The sequence below is a fragment of the Pseudorca crassidens genome, chromosome 9 (genome assembly GCF_039906515.1).
Source record: "Pseudorca crassidens isolate mPseCra1 chromosome 9, mPseCra1.hap1, whole genome shotgun sequence".
Taxonomy (NCBI): Eukaryota; Metazoa; Chordata; class Mammalia; order Artiodactyla; family Delphinidae; genus Pseudorca; species Pseudorca crassidens.
Genome location: NC_090304.1, coordinates 30,345,992 through 30,369,987, shown reverse-complemented (window position 1 = coordinate 30,369,987; position 23,996 = coordinate 30,345,992). Strand labels below are relative to the sequence as shown.

Below are 23,996 nucleotides of genomic sequence, written 5' to 3'. Positions count from 1 at the left end.
TGAGACACTTAGATGGTGGGGAGGAAATAAAACTCCCAAAAGATGGAATCTAATTGTAAACAGAACACAAGAGCAGGCTGACAAAGAAAGACTTTGAAGATTAAGACATGTGGTTAAATGACTCCATATGCGGTCATCTGCAATTGAATATACTGCAAATTCTAGAAGCCTTAACAGGAAATTAGGGAAACATATATGGAGCAAACTTAAAGGGTACAGACCTGAATACAGATGCAAGATCAATGTCAAATGAATGATCCAAAAGGATGGCCCTTATCCTTGCGAGCAGTGTAGTTGTTGGAGCCATGCGCCTGTCACACAGAGGCAGGCCTCCAACCTTCCTCCAAAATAAAATGCAAACTGCTCCCTAGGAGACCACCTTTTACCCCAAATTTAGAAATGGTAAGAAAAACACTCTCTAAAAAGGCAAAAAAGAAAAAAACCTTCTCAAAAAACAAACAAACAAAAAAAGAAAGAAAACCTTCTCTTCTCCATATTTATGGTCATCTGGAAAGCAGATCTCCCTTTAAACGGATGGTCAAAGCCGGACCACAATGTTAAACTCATCATGAAAACCCAAAGGTTGCTTCTCTCACCTTCTTGAAGTGAACCATTCCGTTCCAAGAGGTAGGAAATAACCACAGGAGGAAGTTCACTGTCGGTGCCCTAACTTGGTACTGCTATCTAGACACCTGGTCTGGAAACCAGAAGTCTCTTTGGAACTCAGAAGAAAGCGAAGAACTCCTTTCTTTTTTTCTTTTTTCTTTTTTTTTTTTTTGCGGTACGCGGGCCTCTCACCGTCGTGGCTTCTCCCGTTGCGGAGCACAGGCTCCGGACGCGCAGGCCCAGCAGCCATGGCTCACGGGCCCAGCCGCTCCGCGGCATGTGGCATCTTCCCGGACCGGGGCACGAACCCGTGTCCCCTGCATCGGCAGGCAGACTCTCAACCACTGTGCCACCAGGGAAGCCCAAGAACTCCTTTCTACTTCGGTTAAGGAAGGTCCTTGTGCAAGGTGCCTGGTTCCAATTAGGTCTAAGTGGTCTAAACCGTACAGTGCATTGAGACCACCACTTAATGACTTTGATGGACCTTGCTAAGAATTTCCCAGGCCACTTTGGGTCAAATGCAATGTCCTCTCACTTTCAGCTTCATGTGTCAGTTGACCATGCTTCCTTACAGAAATTTGCCTAGGAGGCTTACTATCCTATATTATTTCCAGTCAGAGTCTCCTTTTGCACAAGAGGCTTAAACTAATTCTGATTAAGAATCAGAATATGCTCTGTTTTAGTTAAGGATTCATTTATTCATTCAGCACAGGTTATTAAGAACTTACCAAGTTTAGATGTGCTTTGCTTTAAGAAAATCATTTTCAAGGAAGCTTCATGTAAAGCAGGAATAATTAACCTGGTAACTCTTAATAGATTCTTCAAGTGGCTGAATCCTGAGTTTAAATCCTCACTGATTTTCAAATACAACAAGAAAATCAATTATGGAGGTGGGCACACTCCCAGCTAACTGTCAATAGCTTTCAAGGGAGGTGTTTCAATGTCGCTCCAAATGGTCAATATCACATGGTTAATCATTTAGTTAGAGATTCACAAGATCAAAAACAATTCTTAAAAAAATGTTTACAGGCACACAGGGACAATGAGTTAACACCTCCAAGGTGTATGTCAGTGTCAAGGATACAAGCTCATGTTTCATAAGCAGAGCTCTGGTCACTTGATTGAAGTTGAAGGTCATAACCGGCTATGTTTCTGTCATTTCCTCATGTGAAGAAAAGTAAGTTGTAGCCCATGTTTATTCCACGAGGAAAAAAAAACCCCACAAATGTATTTAAAGCTACATTTTGGCCTCTTCTCCCACCAGAGCTACAAAGGTTGCCCATCTTTCCATGGCTGGGTTATGCGTGAAGGCCTTGTTTGGATATCAACTTGTCAAACTTATTGCTTAGAATGACTATGACTTAGTGTTCTCCTAAAATGGACTTTTTAACTTTTTGTTCACTTATTAGACATACTCTGAGCACAGATACTGGGGACACCAAAATGAATGAGAGAATCCCTGCCTTTGGAACTTCACTGTTAAAGGGGGCGGGGGATGCAGAACAGTTTAGACACGTGAGCCAACGATTACAGCTCAATGTAGAACACGCTGTAAGCATCCTAAGCAGGATACTCTAGAATGTTTTTCTCGACTAAGACATCACATCCACAGCTCCTAGCAGAGAACCTGATACAGAGAAGACACCCAATAATGTTTTAATAGTTGTGCAATTATTGCTTATATGATTAACTATTAAATTGTAAGATAGAGACCATGGATGACCCAGGAATCCAGATAGAACAGGTTTCTCTTGGGCAGAAGTCTTTCTAGAGGAAGTCAAATTCGAGCTGGGTCTTAAAGAATGAGTAGGACTCAGATGGATGAAAGGAAGAGCAAGTCAATGAGTAAACAAATTAGCCTCCAAAGATTACAACAAAAGAGTTCTGGTCTTGTCACCGTTGGTACCAAGTGAAGCAGATTTAGGCATGGAGCATGCTGATACAGTTTTTAATTGTCTTGACAATAAGTCATAAAAGGTACTCTTTTAGGGCTGGAAAGTGCCAGTAATAACAACAGTGGCTGAAATTCATTAAGCATTTACTATGCCAAGCGCTGTCCTGAGGACTTTACATGTATTAACACACTTGATCCCTACCATGACCCTGTTAGGAGGTTGAGGCACAGAGATGGGAAGTAGTTTGTACAAGGGCCTAGACCTCGTAAGTAAGTGGTGGCCTTGGAATCCAATTCGACGCTTGGGCCCAGGAATGTTGTGCCAGGCCTTCTGCTCTCACATGGAAGTCTGCAATTACGCACTATCTTTCAAGTCAGAAGAATATCTTCAACAGGCCTCTGACCTCAAAGCTCCTGAATTTCTGATTATTTACAAGACTGCAAACCCCTTCTAACCATGCTCAAATCCAAGTATTTGGACGATGAAGTAAATGATGTCTTTTAAAATTTATTTGGTTTCTAGTTCAGTAATTCTTAAACCTCCTGCACACCTGAACCACCTGTGGAAGTTTCTAAACATAACATATGGCCAGGCTCTGGCCCAAACCCACGAATCTCAGAGATTAGGACCTGATAGCTGTATTTTTTCTTAAGTTTCAAAGGTAATTCTGATGATCACCATCTTTAAGAACCACTGCTCCATGGTATGCTTTCCAACAGTTCACTTACAGGACCCTCAGCTTTAAGCAAAATTATAACTAAGAAGCTCAAGGAACAAGTTGAGCTTCTTTTTCTCTTTTTTCAAGAGTTTTTTGTTTTTTTTAAAAAAAGGAAACTAAATTTAAAAACTCCTTAGAGAAAACATTTCTTATCTTCCCATCATCATCTTCTTCCTTGGCACACAGAAGGTTGCCAATCTCTTCTCTAGAGAGTGGACACTAGGCCAGGGTGACAACACTGGTCTCCATCTGTGCTGGGCACCCACATTAAAGCATCAAGGGTGAAATACGGTTTCTAACCTGAATTCTGCAGTTCACGGTTGTAGACAACCAGCATGATGGTCAGAGGGCTGGATTAGGAGGAGTCACGGAGCTGTAATCCTTGCTCTGGTTCCATAGCTGTACATCTTGGATCAAGTTATTTAACTACTCTGAGCTTCAGTTTCCTCAACTGTTATATAGGAATAATGTCTGCCCAATGGTTTTCAAAGAGTTATTTATAGGATCAAGTGGAATGAGACGTGTGGATGCATTTTCTTAATGTATGGAGCACTACACCTTTGGACAAGGTTATTACCGAGGTGTGCAATCTTACCTACATATGACAATAAAATCATGTAGGAACGTTAGTGATGGGATTTTTGGTCCCAGTACCAATGTCTACTGGGGCACTGCACTAGGGCAAGTCGTCAAAACCTCTGATACTGGGGCTTCCCTGGTGGCACAGTGGTTAAGAATACACCTGCCAATGCAGGGGACATGGGTTCAAGCCCTGGCCCGGGAAGATCCCACATGCCGCAGAGCAACTAAGCCTGTGCGCCACAACTACTGAGCCTGCACTCAAGAGCCCGCGAGCCACAACTACTGAAGCCTGGGTGCCTAGAGCCCGTGCTCCGCAACAAAAGAAGCCACCGCAATGAGAAGCCCATGCACCGCAATGAAGGGTAGCTCCCGATCACTGTAGCTAGAGAAAGCCCGTGCACAGCAATGACGACCCAACACAGCCAAAAATAAAAACAAACAAATAAATAAATTTATATATATATATATATATAAAATCTCTGATACTGCATGGAACAGTGATGGCGAGGGTTCCCCTAAATTCTTAGATGAGACTAACTCTGAAGAACAATCAGATGCTCTGGAATAATAGACACTTCAAAGTTTTAAGAAAATCATTGCCAGGGATGTGAAAACCAGAAAAATATACTGGTATTTTAGGAAGAACATTTTAAAATAAATTTTATTAATGGTGATAAATTTCAATGATTAATAAAATCTTTAAGGTAAGGTCACCTTACCGTTTTTTTCTCAGCCGTTACACGTCTATGATTATTTCTAAAAGTTATGCAGTGGGGAAAATGTCACATACCCGTATCTATGTTACCAAGTTACCATCCATGAATAATTTAAACAAGCGGATGAACACAACTCTCAATGCGAGAGAATGGCCACAGGAACGGGCAGGGGGACAGTGATTTTCGTGAAGAAGGAAGGAAGATTTAAGACTTTGGGATTTCCACTTATTGATTTTTCTCTAGAACAACAGTTTTCCAACTGGGTTTTGCAGACAAGAGTGTCGAGAGGCTTCTTGCAAGGGGCTAAATCGAGGTCAAGGAGACAGGACACTGATGTTCCCACCTGCAGTTCAACTAACTCAGCTCTGCTTATTTTTGTTTTACACATTGGGATTTTAAGTTAAGGCTGTATTACAGGAAAAAAAAAAAAAAAAGTCCTACAATGTACTTATTTACATTTATACCACTAATTTGGAGGTTAGAGGACCTGTGTCTAACCCTCTGATTTTGTCTCAAAGAACAAAGAATGAATGGAATAGTCCTGGCACTATTTATTTATGGCTTATTCTTTCTTTATTTATGGATTTATGGTTTATTCTGATTGCCCTGCTCAGGAGTGAAGGAGAAGGTTAGAAATGTGGCTATAGGTTTGGTATTAGAAGGAAAATGGGAGGTATTACCACTTCCTGATCCTGTGATTTTTTTTTTTTTGAGATTCACAAGAGAATATGAAAATTTGCTTCCTTGTTCAGTATATCAAGAAGCTAAACATTTCTGAGTTGATGGTACCAAACTGTGCTCTAGTTCCATTGACATATTTACATGATCCACAAACACTACATACGGATTCTTATTTATTCCATGTATTTGAGCAAAAACACCTCCTGACTTCACAGTGAAAGGAGACCAACCCAATGGATTGAAAAGTGGTTTTAGGAAACTCTTAAAAAAATTACCATTTAAGCATGTTATTGACTAACGTTTAAAGGCAATATAGTATTTACTACACTGATTTTTCCTTCTTTTTCTTACTCAGCATAATCATGAAACCAGCTTCTAGTAAATGGAAGCATTTTCACATTTTTAGTTTCTTTAGGGAGGAAACACACAGGGTTTATAAACACTGCAAAATAAAAGACACACTCCTGAATACTAAAAGGCCCAAACATGTCCTTGTAAGTACAGAAAAAAATCCATCATAACATCAGTGGAAATGAACAGCATCTTTAGTCCAGAAGTTCTCCTTCTACTGTGGCTTCTACCAGCATCATTACAAGAGTTCCTCTTGAGGGCTTCCCTAGTGGCGCAGTGGTTAAGAATCCACCTGCCAATGCAGGGGACATGGGTTCAAGCCCTGGTCCGGGAAGATCCCACATGACGCGGAGCAACTAAGCCGGTGCGCCACAACTACTGAGCCTGCGCTCTAGAGCCTGCAAGCCACAACTACTGAAGCCCGCACACCTAGAGCCCACGCTCTGCAACAAGAGAAGCCACCGCAATGAGAAGCCCACGCACCGCAGCAAAGAGTAGCCCCCACTCGCCACAACTAGAGAAAGCCCACGGGCAGCAACGAAAACACAACACAGCCCAAAAATAAATAAATAAATGAGAGTTCCTCTTGAAATATCCTCAAATAATAGCAAAATGTTTAAGACACTAACAAGCATTTTTGTTGCCTTAATTTGAACATGAAATGATACCCGATTGTTATATATATAAAAAAAGATTAATCTCTTAAAAGTGACATAAATTCTTCCAAAATATTACAATCTATGACTGAAAATACAGGGTGGGCAGGAAGTTCTGAAATGACTCAGAGAATTTGTTCAATAGATTTTTAAAATACTCTTTTGAAGTGAGTATATGAAGAGGTAATGGAAGACTTACCTGGCAGAATCAATGGAGTTCCTTATCCAGGGGCATCTGAAGATGGATGGATCCATCTAGCCCAGTGCCTGGCACCCACTGGGCACTCAATTAACACTTGATGAATTAATAAATAAAAGAATCATTCCCTGCATGTAATGCTTTTACTTTTTTTTAAAGAAAAGCTTTGAAACAGGAGAAAATATACATGTAGCAACATGAACTATATATAAAATATGTGATGCTCTAAGGGGGATGTAAACGGTAAACTGCTTGCTTTGATGACTGACAATATGAATATTTGAAAGCAGTATTAGAGACCATGAAGAATAAATATTCATGAGTACTAGGAGTGGGCCATGCAACCTAGGGTCTAAACTTGCATTTTAATGACATCTCCATGTTGGTTAATCTCCAAATGATCTACAGAAGAGCAAAATAAGTTACAAAAAAAAAAGTTAACTCCATCCACGTTGGAGCCTGAAGGGGTTGGGGGAGGGGTCCACTGTTTTGACAGTTTACATTTAAAAAAAGAAACTCTTTGGAAAGCTGAGGATTCTGCAGTTCCCAGAAGGGGAAGGTGAATGTTGAGGGTTTTTTTCAGTTCAGTTGCTGAACTCTCTAAAAAATCTAATGTCAAAAGCTAATTTCTTAAGCAATTTGGGCATCTGAATCTGATCAGGACTCTTTTTTTAAACATTCCATTCTGTCTGATCCAAAGGAAAAATAATTACTTTTGTAAGCATGAAAAAAGTAAAAGCCCAGCACTTTGCAAAGAAATGAGAAGGATTTCTGATGCTCAGTTCATGATACGGCCCCTATCTCAGGTAGAGGATCCAAAGACAGAAACATATGATCGTCATTAGGATTGTATATGAACTCAAAATAAGGAGCGTACCTATGATATGATCAATATATTTGAAAAACTTAGGAGTACAAAGGTACTTCAGAATATACCTAACTCTGACCTCCCATGTTAATAGCTGTCCTTTCTGAATGGGTTTCAGCCTCAGCTTAAACATCTATAACAGGAAACTGATCATATTCCAAAGAAGCTTCTTTTTTTCTTTGTTAGATCATAATTCCCTCAACACAGTGCTTTGTATGCAGTGAGCCTGCAATATCTGCTTAATTAAATGGAACTGAAAGTTCTTCTAGATACTACGTACAGTGCCTAAATTATATCACTGGTCCTAGACCTGCTGTCTGGGGCAACATAAAAAAAAAACCCTCTCCCTCCTCCATGTGCCAGTTCTTTACACTCGTGAAGACTGTCCTCTAAATTAGGACGTCAAAAACATGTCACACATGCTGCCACTCTACCCATGGCGGGCAGAAACAGAACATTCTCATTGAGCCTGGACAGCTCCAGAATCCTTCTTAACCCAGCCTTCCAGGTACCTCCCATCATGTGATTTAGACTACCTAAGGGAGAAAGAATACATTCACCATTGCAGCCTAAGTTTCCTTGTCCCCAAGCCACCCATTCCAAGTTCCCTCAGCCATTCCTCACTTGCCAATGGTTTCCAACTTCCTATACATCATGATCATAATGATCTCAATATACACCAATTTGTCAATGCTGGACCTAAAGCAACCTATTTCAGTTCCTTAAACTGAAGATATTCCATACATAGTCTACTTTAGAAATGGGGGGAAATTATTAGTTTCTCCATTTGCGTGTTAGGCTTCTACTAGTACAGACCAAAACCACAATAGCTTTGTCCAAAGCCCCCCACCGCACACCAACACACACACACACACACACACACACACACACACACACACACACACACACACACACACACACACACACACACACCCACTGGCTCCCACTGAACCTGCAGTTATTTAAAACGTCTGAGTTTCCTTTGTACAGTCTAAGTCAGCGCCCAAAACCTTGTCTCAACTCCATATTCTCTCTATTTATACAGTTGACTTTTAACCTAACCACAGTATTTTACATTTAAGTAACTGTAAATGATCCAGGTTCTATCATCCAACAGAATGCCTGCTGGCTTTATGTTTCAGAATGATAAGCCCATCATCTGTGACTTCAGATACATTATCAGACAGTGTGTGAATGCTGGATGTGCTCTCCCCATGTTGCGTAAGAGACAACACCTTCACCAGTCTGCTCTAGGAATGTGGCCTGGGACTCCACCAAGCATCTCTGCCCGCAGCATGAAGCAAATTTCTCGGCCTTCAGATTCTGCGTGATGTAAAAGAAATTTATCTGTGTTTAAGAACACTCCCCATGATTCAAGAAACAGATGAACATGTGAAAAGATAGAAAAACTTGTTTCAATCTGAGCACAGGTTCCGTTTTCAAAAGCAGAAAGCAAGTATCAGAAAAGGCAGCAAATGCTGATGGTAACAGCTCCAAACCAAGAGCGATTAGACCAAATCCCATGTGGCAAAAATGTTATTCAAGGAGTTTCCGTCCATCTCTCTCTCTCCCTCTCCCACCGCACCCCCATCTCTCTCTATGTACGCATAAGCTATAGATATATAGCTTTTTTTTTTAGTAATTTTTTTCCTGAAAAGTAAAGTTTTCTGCACCTGATTGCTTCTACGCATGACACAGACAATATAATGACTTTCTTTGGTTAACTGCTTACCAGAAATTGGAACCAACTTAACATATACCATTTTCCATTCCCTGAAGCACAAGGACTGGCATCGCCCACCAGTACCCCAAAACTGAAAACATTTAAACGAAAATCCACCAGTAGCTTTTTTTTTTTTTTTTGCGGTACGCGGGCCTCTCACTGTTATGGCCTCCCCCGTTGCGGAGCACAGACTCCGGACGCGCAGGCTCAGCGGCCATGGCTCACGGACCCAGCCGCTCCGTGGCATATGGGGTCTTCCCGGACCGGGGCACGAACCCGCGTCCCCTGCATCGGCAGGCAGACTCTCAACCACTGCGCCACCAGGGAAGCCCCCACCAGTAGCTTTATAGTTGCTACTGTCTAAATCAGCTTTAACATTTCATATGGTCCAAACATGACAACTTTACGAGTGAGCCAAATTGTACATAAGAAATTTCAGAATTAAGCCAACTAAAGGACAGTTATAATACATACTAGAAAAACAAAACTATTATTACATTTATTTCTTCCAATTTCTGCCTCTCTGCCAGCAAAACAAATACACATTTTTCTATTAATTATAGAGTTTCTTCATTGCCCACATTGCTAGTCAGAATCTGAGGCAACTATTAGTCAATCTATTTGTTCGTTCAACAATATTTGCCTAAGTGCCTCTTCTGCTACCAGAATCATTTTGGATACTATTGTGGAAGCATGCAAAAATGAATGAAATGCAGATTTTGTCATCAAAGAATTTTAAGCTAATTTGTAATTATTGGCTCCTGGCTCTGTTACCGGTTTTGGTGCTGGCTCAGATGTACATCTTTATTTATTCTAAGGTTGAGGCAACTCTTAAAATTGCCTTCTCCTTGTCCTTTCCCCGCCCCTTACTTTTTTGGTGTTTAAAGTCTTGCCACATACATGACCCTTTATTTTACTCTTAATTCTTCTCAAATCATTAAAGTTAAAATGAGATCATCACAGATCAAAGACATTTTTAAGGTCTCTCTACTCTATTTATTTGGTGTTATTATATCTCAGAAAGGGCAATGAATTGCCTGTAGCAAGTAAATAAAATCAGAACCTTTGTACTCAATGCTTCAGCATATATCCTTGAAAATAATAAATGTTAAAAAGGAGGCCAGCCTTTATTCCCGGCAGGTTATTCTACATCTGGCTAATATTAAAATGTTAAAGGGACTTAGTGTAGGTATTGAGGTATGGGTATGGATCTGGCTGTTTTAAAATCTCATCTACAATCCGAAGTGCATCCTAAGCCATCCCCTCCCTGCCCCCCCCCCCCCACCCCGCACATACACTCACCAAATCCGAATAGGGTGCCAAGGCAATCCTAGTAACTGTAGTCTTAGAAAATGGCTCATATGGCAAATGAGCTGTTTGGCTGGTAAAGCTGGTGATTTTGTTCTCTAGGTGGCGCTATTACTTCAACTTTTGATGAGTTGCTTAAATTCCTTGAAACTGTCCGTTTATCTTCTTTCCATTTCCATCACATAAATCTTAATTGTATACATACTAGTTGTAATTAAAGGAAAGATTGCCTTCTAGTTTGATTTTAATAAGCCACTTGAAGTTAAGTGATTTTTCTACCATATGATTTTACAGATTTCCTAGTTATGCTGTCTTAGATTTAAAGAATCTTCCTTTGCCTGCCTCATCCCTTTAAAATGCAGGGGCATGTCAAAAACACAGAGGGTCGTCTTAAAGCTTCAGTCAGACCAAAGGAACCAAGATGAAAGCACATTTAAGAGCTACTAGGTTCTGTGAGGTTTCAAAATCAAGACATTACTACCGTGACAACCAATGAAAAGTTCTTTCAAGTGAACCTCTGGGGAAAACTGCATAACATTCATTATTCTCTGGGCTCTTTGGAAATAAACTTTTATTTTATTATGGCTGTCACTGAAGCTTGTGAATTGACTTTGCTTCCCCCCAGTCACTCTCCTGTTCTACACCCAGTCCCCAATTCATCTAATGGAACCATGCTCAAACTTTAGGCAACATATAGATGAGATATCAAGGCAATGAGTCACTTCTTAGCATCCAGTATTATTGGGTCAGATTTATTTCACCAAGAGTATAAGTGTCCCAGAGTTTGTACTTGAATTTGAGTACTTTCATTTAAATACTTCTTATTCATGTTTTTCTTACAGAAATAAGAATACCTTCCAGTTCACTTAGAAAACATGCCCATTTGCCACTCCCTCACCCCCAAAAAGGTTTTCCAAAGTCCATATATTAGTGAGCTCCATTGTTTCGTGTCTATCATCAATAATGATTCCATATATTTAATAAATGGGTCCATGACTTTTCTAAGCCTTTAGTATAAGTATTCTGGAAAGTCAGAGATGCATTTAAAGTATAAAATGATTTAGGATTAAGTAATTCTATGCCTTAAGTGGAAGTTTAAGGAGACTTTGAGGACGCTTGTCTAAGCTTAAAAATACCAATGCCTTCCTCTGTCTCCTAGGGTTAAACCCCACATACAAATGACATACGGATTTCACGTGCCAACATCAATTATTGTTTGGCATTACTCCATCCTAAACAGAGTAAACGGATGCAGAGTGTAACCAAGAAGTTCACTCATTCACTTTCTAAATGCTGATCTGGGCATGTTATTCATCCTGACAAAGAAAATTTATCACAATGCAACTTAACGTTCAAATGACTTCTTCCTCCATTGAACAACAGCCAGTTGTTTTAAACCTAGAATTCCCCGGAATTCTCTCCTCCTTTCCTCTATTAAAATGCAATTCACAGCCTGAGATTACAGAGGCTGCCAGTGGCTGAAAGGCTGCACTAGATGGTTGAGAGTCCTTCAATTAAGCAGCAATTTTGCAATTAGTGGAAACTGCTGTGCTCCATAACAATTGTTTGACAACAAGTTGAGACAAGTTAGCAATTACCCTATTATTAAAGGGAGATATTCACATGCTTTGGGCTAGGCTAGGCTAGCCCCCTCACACAAACAAATCTTCTACACAGGGAGATGAAAGTTGAAAATTATGTTTCAACCATTAAAATAAATTCAGCATTATGGACATCTGAAATTGCAGTGCTTCTCATTTTAAAACGTATTCAGAGTTGAGCTTTCATATATTCAATACTTCTCCATGCTGTTTTCATTCAACCAGTCTAAAATCGTTCTTCTGTCTACTCTGGGACTAACCTCCAAAACCTAAAATGTTAATCAACTACTAGTATATGACCTTTCCATTGTGTACATCTTCAATATTCTTGAAGCTCAGTAGAAGATTAAGTCTATGGTTGAGACCCAAAGCTGCTGGCTGCTACATTCCACAAATTCACTACCTGCATGTAGGGGCTGTGGATGGATGTGTGTGACCCAAGTTGGGTGGTGGCGGAGGTGTTGGATACTTACGGAAGATTCTGAAGACAAATGTACAAAAACATAAACAAGCTCTTTGCTGTACTATCAGGTGGGTGTGCTCAGCTTGCTGTGTGTGTTTAAGTTACAAACCAGAGCTATTTATGTTGCAAAGAAATGAGATTATCAATCATATGCCTTTTGACTACTGAAAAGCTGGGACTCTTAACCATTCCAGGAAGAAGAGAATAACTTACATTCTAATGGTGCCCCCTATTAAACAGGAAACTCAAGGACTTTGAGCCCGGATTTTAGAAATTTGCATTATTTACAGGACTTCCCTCTCTCCTGGTGAATCAAAATGAACCAGCAATATTCCAGCACCTTCCCACCCTTCTGTGGCCATTTTGAGATTTAGGCAATTGACTCACATAGTATAAATGAATCATTCGAGGAGATCATTGCATTTTAGGCAAATGATCACTTTCTTAGTTCCTTCTGTTTGCAAGTTACACTTATTGAAAAGACATCCTAAAACAGAGTTCCTAAATGCTTTATTTTCTGGATATTCAAATGTTGACCTGCTATAAATCTCAAAAGACCTTAAATATCATCTTAAAATAAACAAGATTTCCAGTTACTAATTCAGCTCTGAATAGGCAATGAAAGGCTCCAAAGGTATGTGAAAAATTACTCTGTTATTTTCCTTAAAAAAAAATGTGATGTCTAAGTGTGTCTGCAATGTTCTAATGCTTCAAAACATGTACGTAAGTCTTGTTTATCTGGAAATCATTTCTTTCTGCTTATATCATTCACAAATAGAAAACGTTCTGTAATGACTTAAAATAGCTCTACATACACAGTGCTTCTCCTGTCATAATACTTAGTACCGGTCTATATTTACCAACATTTATCACATTTTGCAAAATAAAGTGGAAGAAAAAAAAAGACAACGACTTTATGGCCCTGGAATTCCAGTAAGGGTAACCAATGTGTTTTAAATTCCAGTAAAGGTATGGTTACATTTCAACAAGTGTCTCTTTCCTTTCTCTTACCTCTGCTGCAAGTCCAGCAGTAAACTTACAAAAGAAGAATCTTAAGCAAGGTATTTGCAAAATCAAGGAACAGGAGTTAGAGGCTGTTTTAAAGGGGTGTGGTTCCCAGGGTCAAAACTTTGTGATCTATTACTTATAATAATAATAATTTGAAGTGCTACATGCCATAATCTCAGAACCCTTCAACCTAAAAAATAATGTAAACATCGAGGGGTCCCATGTTTAGATGAATTAAATCTGTAACTATACCTCAATAAATTAAAATGCAAAAAATATAAGTATATACAAATATACTTTTAAGCCTCTGACTTTATAACGAACATATAAAAAGTAGATTTGGGGGGGATAAAATTAAAGGAGAAGGGGTATTTTCCCAAAAGTCAAGCCAATTTGAAGGTCTCATTTAATAACATTATATCCTATTAGAAATCAATATGCAGTCTTATATGCAGTGAAAAATCAACGTTCCCAATTACATATGGCTTTGCTTTAAAAGATAACTGTACTAGAATTAATAAACACTCAGAAATATGCTTTTCTTTGCTTCTGGCCAAGAACATTCCTGCATTCTTGTCAGAAAACGTTCGCTGTTTACTGCTGACGTAGAGAAGTAAGCGTTAAGATCCCTGAAGGACACTAAAATGAGATCCAGGAATCCCTAACACACCACTAACCGTAGCCTGTCAAAGCTCCCCCAGCTCAAGGAAAACTTTTTGCATTGGAGCCAAAGAGGCGCAACCAGTCGAAATTCATCCGAGTCGGGAGTCAGAAGCGTCATTCAACAAGTCCCTCCTACCAGCTACTGAAGGGATTCCGCAAAGCCGTCTCTTACCACTTCCCCACCCCCAGCAGCTGCTCGGGGCAGCTTGGCCGGCAGAGGGCACCCTCTACCTTCCCTAGAGCCTTTCTCCCCACCCCACCCCCCACCTCCTTCGGGCCCCTCGAACCGAGTCCCTCCACCCCGCTCCACCCGCTCCACCCGCTCCACACAAACACAGCATCCTCCAACAGTGACTCTAGCTCACCCCAGCAGCCCCAAGGCTTTTCTTTCCTAGGGGTGCCACCGGTCTGCAATTCCCCTTCTCTGCCCGTCGAGCAAAATGCCTCCAACCCTCAGCTATTTCTTTCCAGGCACGGCTCACTCACCCATTTACTCTTCACGGCTCTGCATCCCCAGAGACCTACCCGAGTCACAACCTGTCCCCCCCCCAATACACACACACTTCCTTCCCAGCCCCCGAAAGTCAAAACTTTTTACTTTCCTGTAAGGTGCCTCAAGGGAGGGGCACGGGATGGAGAGAGGTGTGGGCACAACTAGCCCCGGAGTCCCGCAGCCCCTTTCACGTCCGAGCTGCAGCAGTGTCTCAGGTTTCCTGAGATAAACTGGTACTGGACCTGGATAAGTCCGCTTTGATCTCAACTCTTGGGGAGCAGGTGACAGTGTGCAGCCCGGCTGGAGGCCCGGACGGGGATGCGGGCTGAGGGAGCAAGGGGCCCCCCGAAATCTGCGCGGGGACCTCCCAGCCCATGGGAAAGATTCCCATCTCAGCCCCAAGCCCGTCACCTCAGTCGGGGCCCCCGACAGCTGGCGCCCTAAATCGCTCTCACGGCCTCTGGGGAAGGGTTTCGGGGGACACCGGGGCGCCGTCTTCTCCCATCGCGCAGCTCTGCTTCTCCTCTTGGCTTTCTCTCCCCCACTTCGGGGCTTCCTGGCGTCCCTCTCCCTCGGGGGTCCTGGCTGCCCCTCTGGATCGTGGGGTGGGAGGAGAAAGCTCCGAAGGAGCAACTCAAAGTCTCCCCTTCTCGGGACTCGTGCAAGGGAGGAAAGGAGGAGTTCTGGCCTCTTCCCATAACTTCAGGACCCCCCGCCCCCAGCCAACTTTCGCCGGAGGACCGGCGGCTCCCGCGCCAAGACCCACGCCCGATGCTCGCCTACCTCGGGGTTCACACAAAGCTCACGGGTCCCCGGCGGCGGAGTCACATCGTTGGCCCGCTCCTGGCCCCTGCGCCCAGCCCCGGTCCCCGTCGCGGAGCCGCTCGCCGCCGGCCCCACAGCAGCGGGTGGCAGCTGCAGTTCAAGCGTCTCATCAAAGCTTCTCAAAGAGGAGGTGGGGGGCGCGCCGGGCCGGTTCCTCGGCCCCGCCCCGGAGCCCGTGGCGCGACGGGGTGCGCGGGACGGTGAGCGGGCGGGTGCGCCCCGGCGCGGCGGCGACGGGGACCCAGAGCTCCAGCCTGCGCCTCGAGCTCGGGTCAGACATTATTTAGCTCTTCGGTTGAGCTTCGATTGGTCAAACGGCGCCGCCCCCCGCCCGCCCACCCCCGAGCTCGCCCGCGCCACCGAGACCTGTGCGGGGCGGCCGCTTAAAGGGGACGCCGCGCCTTTCCCTTGCCCCCGCTCGGCCTCCGGGACTCCCCGGGCTTCCGGAGCTCCCCGGGCCCGCGCGCCCCGTTCCGCCAGTCGCTGGGGGCCCGCGACGTGGCCCCGCAAGCCCTGCGCCCGTCCCTGGGGCGACCCAACTGGACCCGCGCGCCACGCCCGCGGCTCTGAGAGGCGACCTAGCCCCCGCCCCGGGGAACCCCGCGTCCCGCGCCCTCCGCGTAAACCCAGGCTGTGCGCGCCGGGGCGGGAGCTAGCGAGCGCGAATCCAGAGCCCCCAGGGTCTTGCTCCCCTCCTCGGCAACTCCCTCCGCCCCATCCCGGCACCCAAGTTCTGAGGGAGAGGGCGTACGTTTCCCGGGCCATGGACACACCTTCCCGCACCTTCCCGCACGACGGAGCTTGAAAACGCTAGCACACAATGAAATCGCATGGAGCATGGGGGCTACTGGTTTACTCCGCTACCTTAAACACGCCGCGGCTTAAACAGAGTTCGTGCACTGACCTCTCCGGAGTTTGCCTAATAGGAATTCAATCAAGATAATAACGGCATTTTTTTATTAATGAACGCCCCCAGATAACGTTACACCAAGTTACTTGCTCCAGCCAGGAAGCCGAGGCAATGACAGACCTCACTCAAGCCATACGCTTTCTAGCCGACCAGAGAAAAACGGCAAGAGAAAGAAAGAAAAGAAACCCACCTTATTAGTCACTACTTGTCAAAGTAAACATCAAGGCAGCTGCTCTGGAGAAGACTTCGGCACCGAAACTCCCAGACTCTTTTTTTCACGTTCCCTTTGGTTAAAAAGAAGTGGTAGGGGGGAGTCTTTGGTGCCCGGTATGTACTCCTTCTGTTCTGCACCAAAGAAGTTAAATTATTGATAGTGGAAATTGCATGGCGGAGGTAATACTCGCACCCCCTGAGCGAAGAGCTCCATTTGATCTCGGCAGCAGGGAGATTTCATGCTAGCTCGCCTGGGGGAGCGGCTGCGCGAGCAGCACTCTCCGGGTGAATGGGAAAGTGGGTGGGAGTCCACGAGAGGGCTCCACGGTGCCTTGACGTGCGCTGTCATATGATACCTCCGCTGCCTCGAAATAGACACTCTAGTGCACGAATTACCAGAATCAAAATTCAGCGCATTTAAAATGATACATCTTTTATTAGAAGAGTTCCGTTAAAGGGCATTGCATGGTTCTGCAGATGTTTTCAGTTCCCTCCCTAGCAAACTTACACACATAAAACAACCCTTTTAATAAAGAACCTGGGCAGCAAAGATAAATAAAAAGCCTGTTTTAACGTGTGTGTGTGTGTGTGTGTGTGTGTGTGTGTAGGGGATGGGCAGTTGGCTCAATTAATCCTCACCTCGCGCCCCTCCCCCCGCAGCAGAAGAGCAGTCTTTCGGATTCTTAGTTGCAGGTAGCCGAGACCCTTGGAGAGAATGTAAGTGGCCAGGGTCCAGAGGACCATTTTCATTTTGCCATTGGACGAACGTTTTCAAACGTCTACCTAGGTTCCTGCTTTAAAGCTGAATTTTCTTCCCATTAGTTCGACCGATTCGTAAGCACTAGGACAGAACTTAAAATTTAGAATAAGGAACGGAACAAGACCCCAGCATTTAACTTGGAGTCCTTGGACCTCCTCCGAGCATAAAAAACCACCTGGGTTGCCTATTAAAATGCAGATTTCTCCTCCTGAAATTGTGATTTAGTAAGGGTGGGGCAGCGTCCAGAAATTAGCATTTTAACAAGCACCTCTAGCAAATGGGAAGCAGAAAATCTGAGGTTACACTTTGAGAAACACTCTTTCTTAAGAGATGCATAAATGAGTGTCATAGCAATCTCCCATTCCCCCCAAATTTGGTAGGCAGTTCTATGTGTATGTGCATTTTTTTCTGTAATCTCAAAGGGGTTTGACCTAATAATTGCTAAGACTCACTGCTTTAAAAATTTGTCTAAACAGTCCAACATTAATTTGGGGAAAGGGAAAGATTTATAAACAGTTTCCTTTCCTGGACCCTCCTGTGGTTATCAAGAGTGTGCTGTTGAACTGAGTATATAATATCATTATATACTCAGTTCAGTTTACCTAAGGGTTTACAGTTTAAAAAATGAGTGCACTTATATTAGCTGTTTTAGAGCTCCTAAAGACCAGTCACAGAAATTATTATTCCTATTTTATAAATGAAAACCTGAGGCTCAGTGCCACAAAATAATTTGCCCAAGTTCACACAGCTAAATGCCAGAGATAAGACTTTAATAAATCAGGAACTCTAGATAGAAATATCCCTGCCTCTCTCTCCACCCCCAATAAAGGGAAGCTGTCTGTTTCTTGGAAGTGTTATCAGGATGTGTGATCTTACAGAGCTTCTTCGCAAACTGTTGGACTGAATAGTCAAATTATTCAAATACATGCATATTCTTAGAGCGTCACACATTTAGCTTTGCACCTCTATCAACTTGAGGGTATACATGACCAATACAAACTACCATACAGCACAGATGGTGAAGTATATTGTGGAACATTTAATGTAAGTGAAATAGACTGGCTAGTTGGAAGCAATGAAGGACAGAGGCCAAGAAGCCCAGCCTGGCCACCTCAAAGAACCTCTGAATTGACTCCCAGGGGTGTAGGCTGAATGCAGACACAATTTCTTTTAATATGGCAAAACAATTTGAGAGGCTGGATTATAAATTTAAAAAAACAAAACATGTACTGATTTATAAAGTACTGGAGGAGCCCTACCCTAAGATTTTTTTTTAATAATTTTATGCTAACTTCAAACCAATGCTTACTTTCCAACTTTAAATTTGCTTGAAAATGAATTACTTCCCCAGGTTTTTAAGCTCATTTGTAATTTAGTTCCTTCCTGAAAAATACCTAGCCAGTGCGTATCAAGAATCTTAGCATTCTCGGTGCTGTTGAGTGAGAAGTTATGGCAAATCTATATGCTAAATTCACGTCGCCACGTCAGCATTTCTTCTGAAGGAAGGAGTGTCCTTATTTCTGAGACTCTGATTGTATCTATGGCCAGTCTTCTTACTCCTACTCTCCCTTGATGTTATACAGATGCATATATCTTTACTTTCCAGTGTGTGGTGCAGTTTTACTGAGGAAAAGACAGATGAATAGAAATGTCAGGAATATTTAGAAATAAAAGAAGATCAAATGCCAATTCAGATAAACCCTCTAATGAATCAGACCTCTGGACACTTCTGAGCATTTCCAAACTTTCTGATTTGTGATTATGGTGTTACCAAAACAATAAAAGCCCATACTTAAACACTTGCCTATTTGCCTTAAAAATACATCTTACAGGGCTTGCCTGGTGGCGCAGTGGTTGAGAGTCCGCCTGCCGATGCAGGGGACGCGGGTTCGTGCCCCGGTCCGGGAAGATCCCGCACGTCGCGGAGCGGCTAGGACCATGAGCCATGGCCGCTGAGCCTGCGCATCCGGAGCCTGTGCTCCGCAACGGGAGAGGCCACAACAGTGAGAGGTCCGCGTACCGCAAAAAAAAAAAAAAGAAAAAAAAAAATCTTACATTTAAAAACGACACCAAGGTAAATTAAAGTTGTACCAGTGTCTTGAATGGAATTCTGAATAATTTGTTTAATTCAGGTAGCATATAGAGATAGTGTTAGAGGTGTGATCTAAGATCAAACTTTTTACAAAATCATTTTCCTATTGTGATCACGGGTGATGCTGAAAATATAGAGCACGTATTTCTGACTCTTCTTAAAGATTGGTCTCTGACATGATTGCTGTGTTAGGAGCAAAGATTCCAAGTTTGTGATCTGAATATTTCCTCAATCACCAAAAGGAGGAAAAACTTCACTGCTTGAAAAGAAAATGCTCCCTATTTCACTTACAAAATTAATTTTGAATTAGTCAAAATCCCTATTTTTGGTTTTGGTCTAATACTATCCTAACACAATGTTCTAGAAGGACAAAGGTAAGGGAGAAATTCCCATCTATTCTTGTCAGGAAATGTGAACTAATCCTCATTACCCAAGTGGGAACAAAGGCAGTAAGCTCAGATTTGACATTGACATATTTTTTCTATTAATAATTTTAATTGGCTGAGGTCAATTCTACTATCACTATAAGCATTTTATGTTTAATTATGTTTACTTAAGTTTCCTAGTTACTCCTGCCTTCAGTCTTCCTTGCAAAAAAAAAAAAGGCGTTCAGAATCAAATGAATTGACCTCAAAAACTGCTGAAAATTGGAGTAATTAGCATAGGGAAAATAATAAGTAAACAGAAAACTCTCCCGCTGAGCAGAGTGGCAAAGATGTCAAATTCATGATTTCAAAGCCCCGATCTAATGCCAAACTGTCACTCACAATCCTCCAAATTATTGAGTAAGGCCCGTCCTGAGAAAAATCTTAAGGGAGGAATAATATCCCTATTCATTAGATGGTACCTTAATATGAGGTGTACTTCTTGTCTGTAAGCTTCTCATAAACCATAAGAATAGCTGTGTGCCATATTCAAATGTGTCCAAATTGGTTAACACCTGTTACAGGAATTATGTAACCAGGCATGGCCATTAGTGGCAAACAAAAGAAAGGAACCATAGTAAGAAAATGTTAGAAGGGCCAAGATTAGGAGAGTAGCACAAGAAGGTCAAAAACTGATCCCATCTGGGAATAATATTTAATTGGATCAAAAAAAAAAAGCATAAGAACCATTATGAAACAACTAACTCCCAGACATATAAGTCTTCAACTTGTAGCCCTCCGAGTTACCAGATTTTCCCTGAGAACATTTAAAAAATAATAGTGAGGAATAAATTGGTTTACTTGTTATAATGTTTCTGTAAGCATAGTCAGAAGGGATGTGATTGAGGGCTTAGGACAAAAGTTAGAACTGACAATGGTAGCTGACTCTTTGCTGGTTTTGCTGGGAGAAGAGCCAGGAGATTTTGCAAGTTTAAACCAAAGGGTTTCAGGACATTGAATCAGATTGTAAGGAGTGGATTATATTTTTGAGACCCAACTATTTAGGCTGTGTGATGACTGGGGTGAGAGATTCCCTACTGCTAAATTTTATATTCTTCATGGAGAAAGTTAGCAACATATGCAAAAATATAATTTAGAAAAAAATAATTACTGAACTTCCTAAAGTCATGTTTTAAAAATCACACTAAGAATTTGGCCTATTTTTCCATGATTCTGAATCTACACAGTGCCTACGGTGAATTTTTTTTGGAGGAAGGACCCAAGCAGCTTGTGATGCCTTGTCCAAGTCCTCTGGATAGCCCAGGCCTGGTGGGAATAAAGTCCTCAATGGCACACATGTGGCAGCAAGGATTAGGCTTTAGATTTGTCTCTCATGTGGAATCATTTGGAAACCTCTAACACTCCTGACCTTTCTCCACTTCAGTTAACTACCTTCACTTCTTAGTTCCATTCATTCAATTGATAAAACTTGCTGAGCACCTACTGCCAGCCAATGCTCTATGGACTAGAATCAAGGCGATGAGTAAAACACATTTCAGCCCTTTAGCTGCTCAAATTCTAGACATAACGTTTGTCTTTTAATCCATTGGGCCACTTGTGAGTTAGTTAGAAGTAGGAAATTATGCTTTGTTTGGTTTTGTTTTCCCTTGTCAGAGGTTTAGTTTATAGAAGAATGACCATCAGCATGACCCTAGTGGCCAAGGGGTAGCAGTGATGGACAAGAAACTTGTTCCCAAAGCTGGAGGGACAGGGACTTCCCTGGTGGTCCAATGGTAAAGAATCTGCCTTCCAATGCAGGGGACATGGGTTCGATCCCTGGTCAGGGAACTAAGATCCCACATGCCGTGAGGCAACTAAGCCCCCGTGCCACAACTACTGAGCTGGCACACCTCAGCTAGAGAGCCCATGTGCCGCGAACTACAGAGACCATGAGCTCTGGAACCCACATGTCACAACTACAGAGCCCATGCACCCTGAAGCTCGCGTGTCACAACTAGAGAGAGAAAACCTGCAAGAGAAGCTAGCATGCCACAATGAAAGATCCCGCGTGCCTCATTTAAGACCCAACGCAGCCAAAAATAAAATAAATAATTAACTAATTAAAAAAAAAAGCTGGAGGGGCAGCTAGCAGCTGGGGAGGGCCCTCCCCGCCATGGTTGATCAGTGCCCTACCCATTTTTGGTTAGCAGTGTTTTACAGAAGGCGGACAAAGGATAAGGGATCAGGGGTGGAGGTAGTGGTAGGGAGAAAATGAGACATAGTTCAGGAAAATAATTTTTCTATATACGATTAGGTAGACTTATAGAAAGATAGATCCAGAAGGGATCTTATGAGATTATCTCATCTTCCTCACTACTCATAGGCCTATCACCACAGACCAGGGAAACAGACTACACATCCTTCTTCTGAGGACCTAAGAATCCAGCCATTCTAATGCTTAGAAGTTCCCACTTGTAACACATTTTTGTTCTTGTTGCAATTTATATTTTATTTCATTTCATCCAACCTTAGTGAAGATGGAGAACAGCTGCTTCCTAACCTTCTTGTGCTATTAAGTCACCCCTCAGCCTTTTCTCGTCGCGAGAAATCAGATCTCACAAACTCTCTTCATAAACTCCAACTTCCAATCCATTAATCATGTCCCTTGGTCTACCCTGGATCTCCTCCAAGATCTCCATATTCTTCTGAAAATATGGAGGCCCGTATTAGACATGTCTGTGAAATTATCCAGGGCTCAGGAAACACTGGAGTCATGAATTATCTGAACACAGCTGTTGGGAAAAACTAAAGGGAAGATTCAATCAGAATGACAAATCCCTCCCTTGCAACTTGGAGACAGAAGTGATTGTTTCATAAATGATGAGCCCTTATGTCAAAGCTATATATTCTATCCTTAGTTTTCAGATGAAGCATTTTTCAAAAGAAACAGATCTTTAATAAGACATTTGTTTTTACTTCTCAACAAAATTTTTTAAGAACAATTTTTCTGTTCTCCACTTAATGTCCAAAGTTGTACACATTTACCTGATAAATTAGGAGAGTGCTTTCATCTTCTCAAGTAATTTCTCTCAGAAGGTAAGGTCTACACAACACTACATGACTTTTGAAGTTTGAACTTTCTCCTAAATTGGACCATTTCTTTTCATTTTGTCTGCATTCAAAACCTAATTAGAATACAGTATAACTAAGTTGAAGTCCATAAAAGAGAATCATGTTAACCTACGTGATTCCTAGAATCAAGTTTAACTGATGATTTCACTTGTCAGGTATATCTCAATTATGATTTCACAATCCAATGTGACCAAATATTTGGGGCCTTCTAATTCTTGATAGCCCGGCTGAAGAGCATGGGATCAGCTGAAATATCATTCCTACTACTCACAGTTGTCTGTTTAGGGCATGTTGAAGGAATTCAATGGTAACTGCAAAATCAATCCAGCAATCCCAAGAAGAAATTAAGCCAGACAGGGAATGAAATCAACACTCTAAAAAGAAGCTGAGTAGAAAAAGGGAACATTTACTTCCCTTTCATAATATCATTTTGAGAAACTGTCAAGGGACTCTGTGATCAAAAGATTACTAAGAGTGTTTGCTGTTAAGTAGGAACTTCTGAAACCTTAGTCTACCAAGAAGGGTAACAATAAGTGCAGAATCTAGTTGAACCTAAGCAAGGGTGATGTTGATACAGATGGATAGGACAAATATAATAGTTCGAAAAACGTGAGGGCAGAGAGATGTGGTAGAATGGGAAACGAATGGGGGAAAGCAGAGCCACACATTTAAATCCCAAGACCCATTAATTAATTAATTATCATTTTAGTTATTGTTACACATGTACTCAGGGAAATTCATTTTTCTCTGCTTGGACAGTAGTCATGACCTGGGAGAGAGGCTGATGTGTGTGAGGTGGGGGAAAATAGGGCTAGATATCCAATTTTGGAAGTCAGATTTTGAGTCCGTAATACAAATTAAATATATTTCTGGGATGCAAATTCAGCCCACGGTCAGCTTTCCTTAAGGCAGGCTCCATACTAACTTAGAAAAATGAAGACCCAACACTTCCTTTCTTACCAAATTTTATGCTTCTCCCAAATGCAGTAAATTGTTTAGCACTGAGGAGCTTATATTTCATAGACATGTTTTCCAGGAGGCTTTGGGAAGAATGAGCCAATGCTATCATATATTCTGGCCTTTTTAGCAAAAAAAAAAAAAAAAAAAAAAAAATTCCCAGGATAAATAACTGAAATTAACTTGCATTGCTCATTGCTTTATGTCTATA

The 23,996-nt window shown here is 42.2% G+C and overlaps 1 protein-coding gene across 7 annotated transcripts in view; it reads right to left on the bottom strand.

The window, feature by feature from the left end:
- The window catches only part of BDNF (brain derived neurotrophic factor), a 56,888-nt gene that overhangs the window by 19,515 nt on the left and 13,377 nt on the right, over positions 1–23,996 (bottom strand). The window contains exon 1 of one of the 7 annotated variants that reach the window (XM_067749566.1): positions 16,457–16,791. The exons of 4 other annotated variants lie outside the window; for them this stretch is intronic. The gene's annotated coding sequence lies outside the window, so the exon portion shown is untranslated. Of the gene's footprint in view, positions 1–10,297; positions 14,291–15,314; positions 15,474–16,456; positions 16,792–23,996 lie in introns of those variants that run through there. 2 more of the 7 variants (XM_067749571.1, XM_067749570.1) reach the window with 2 other exon arrangements.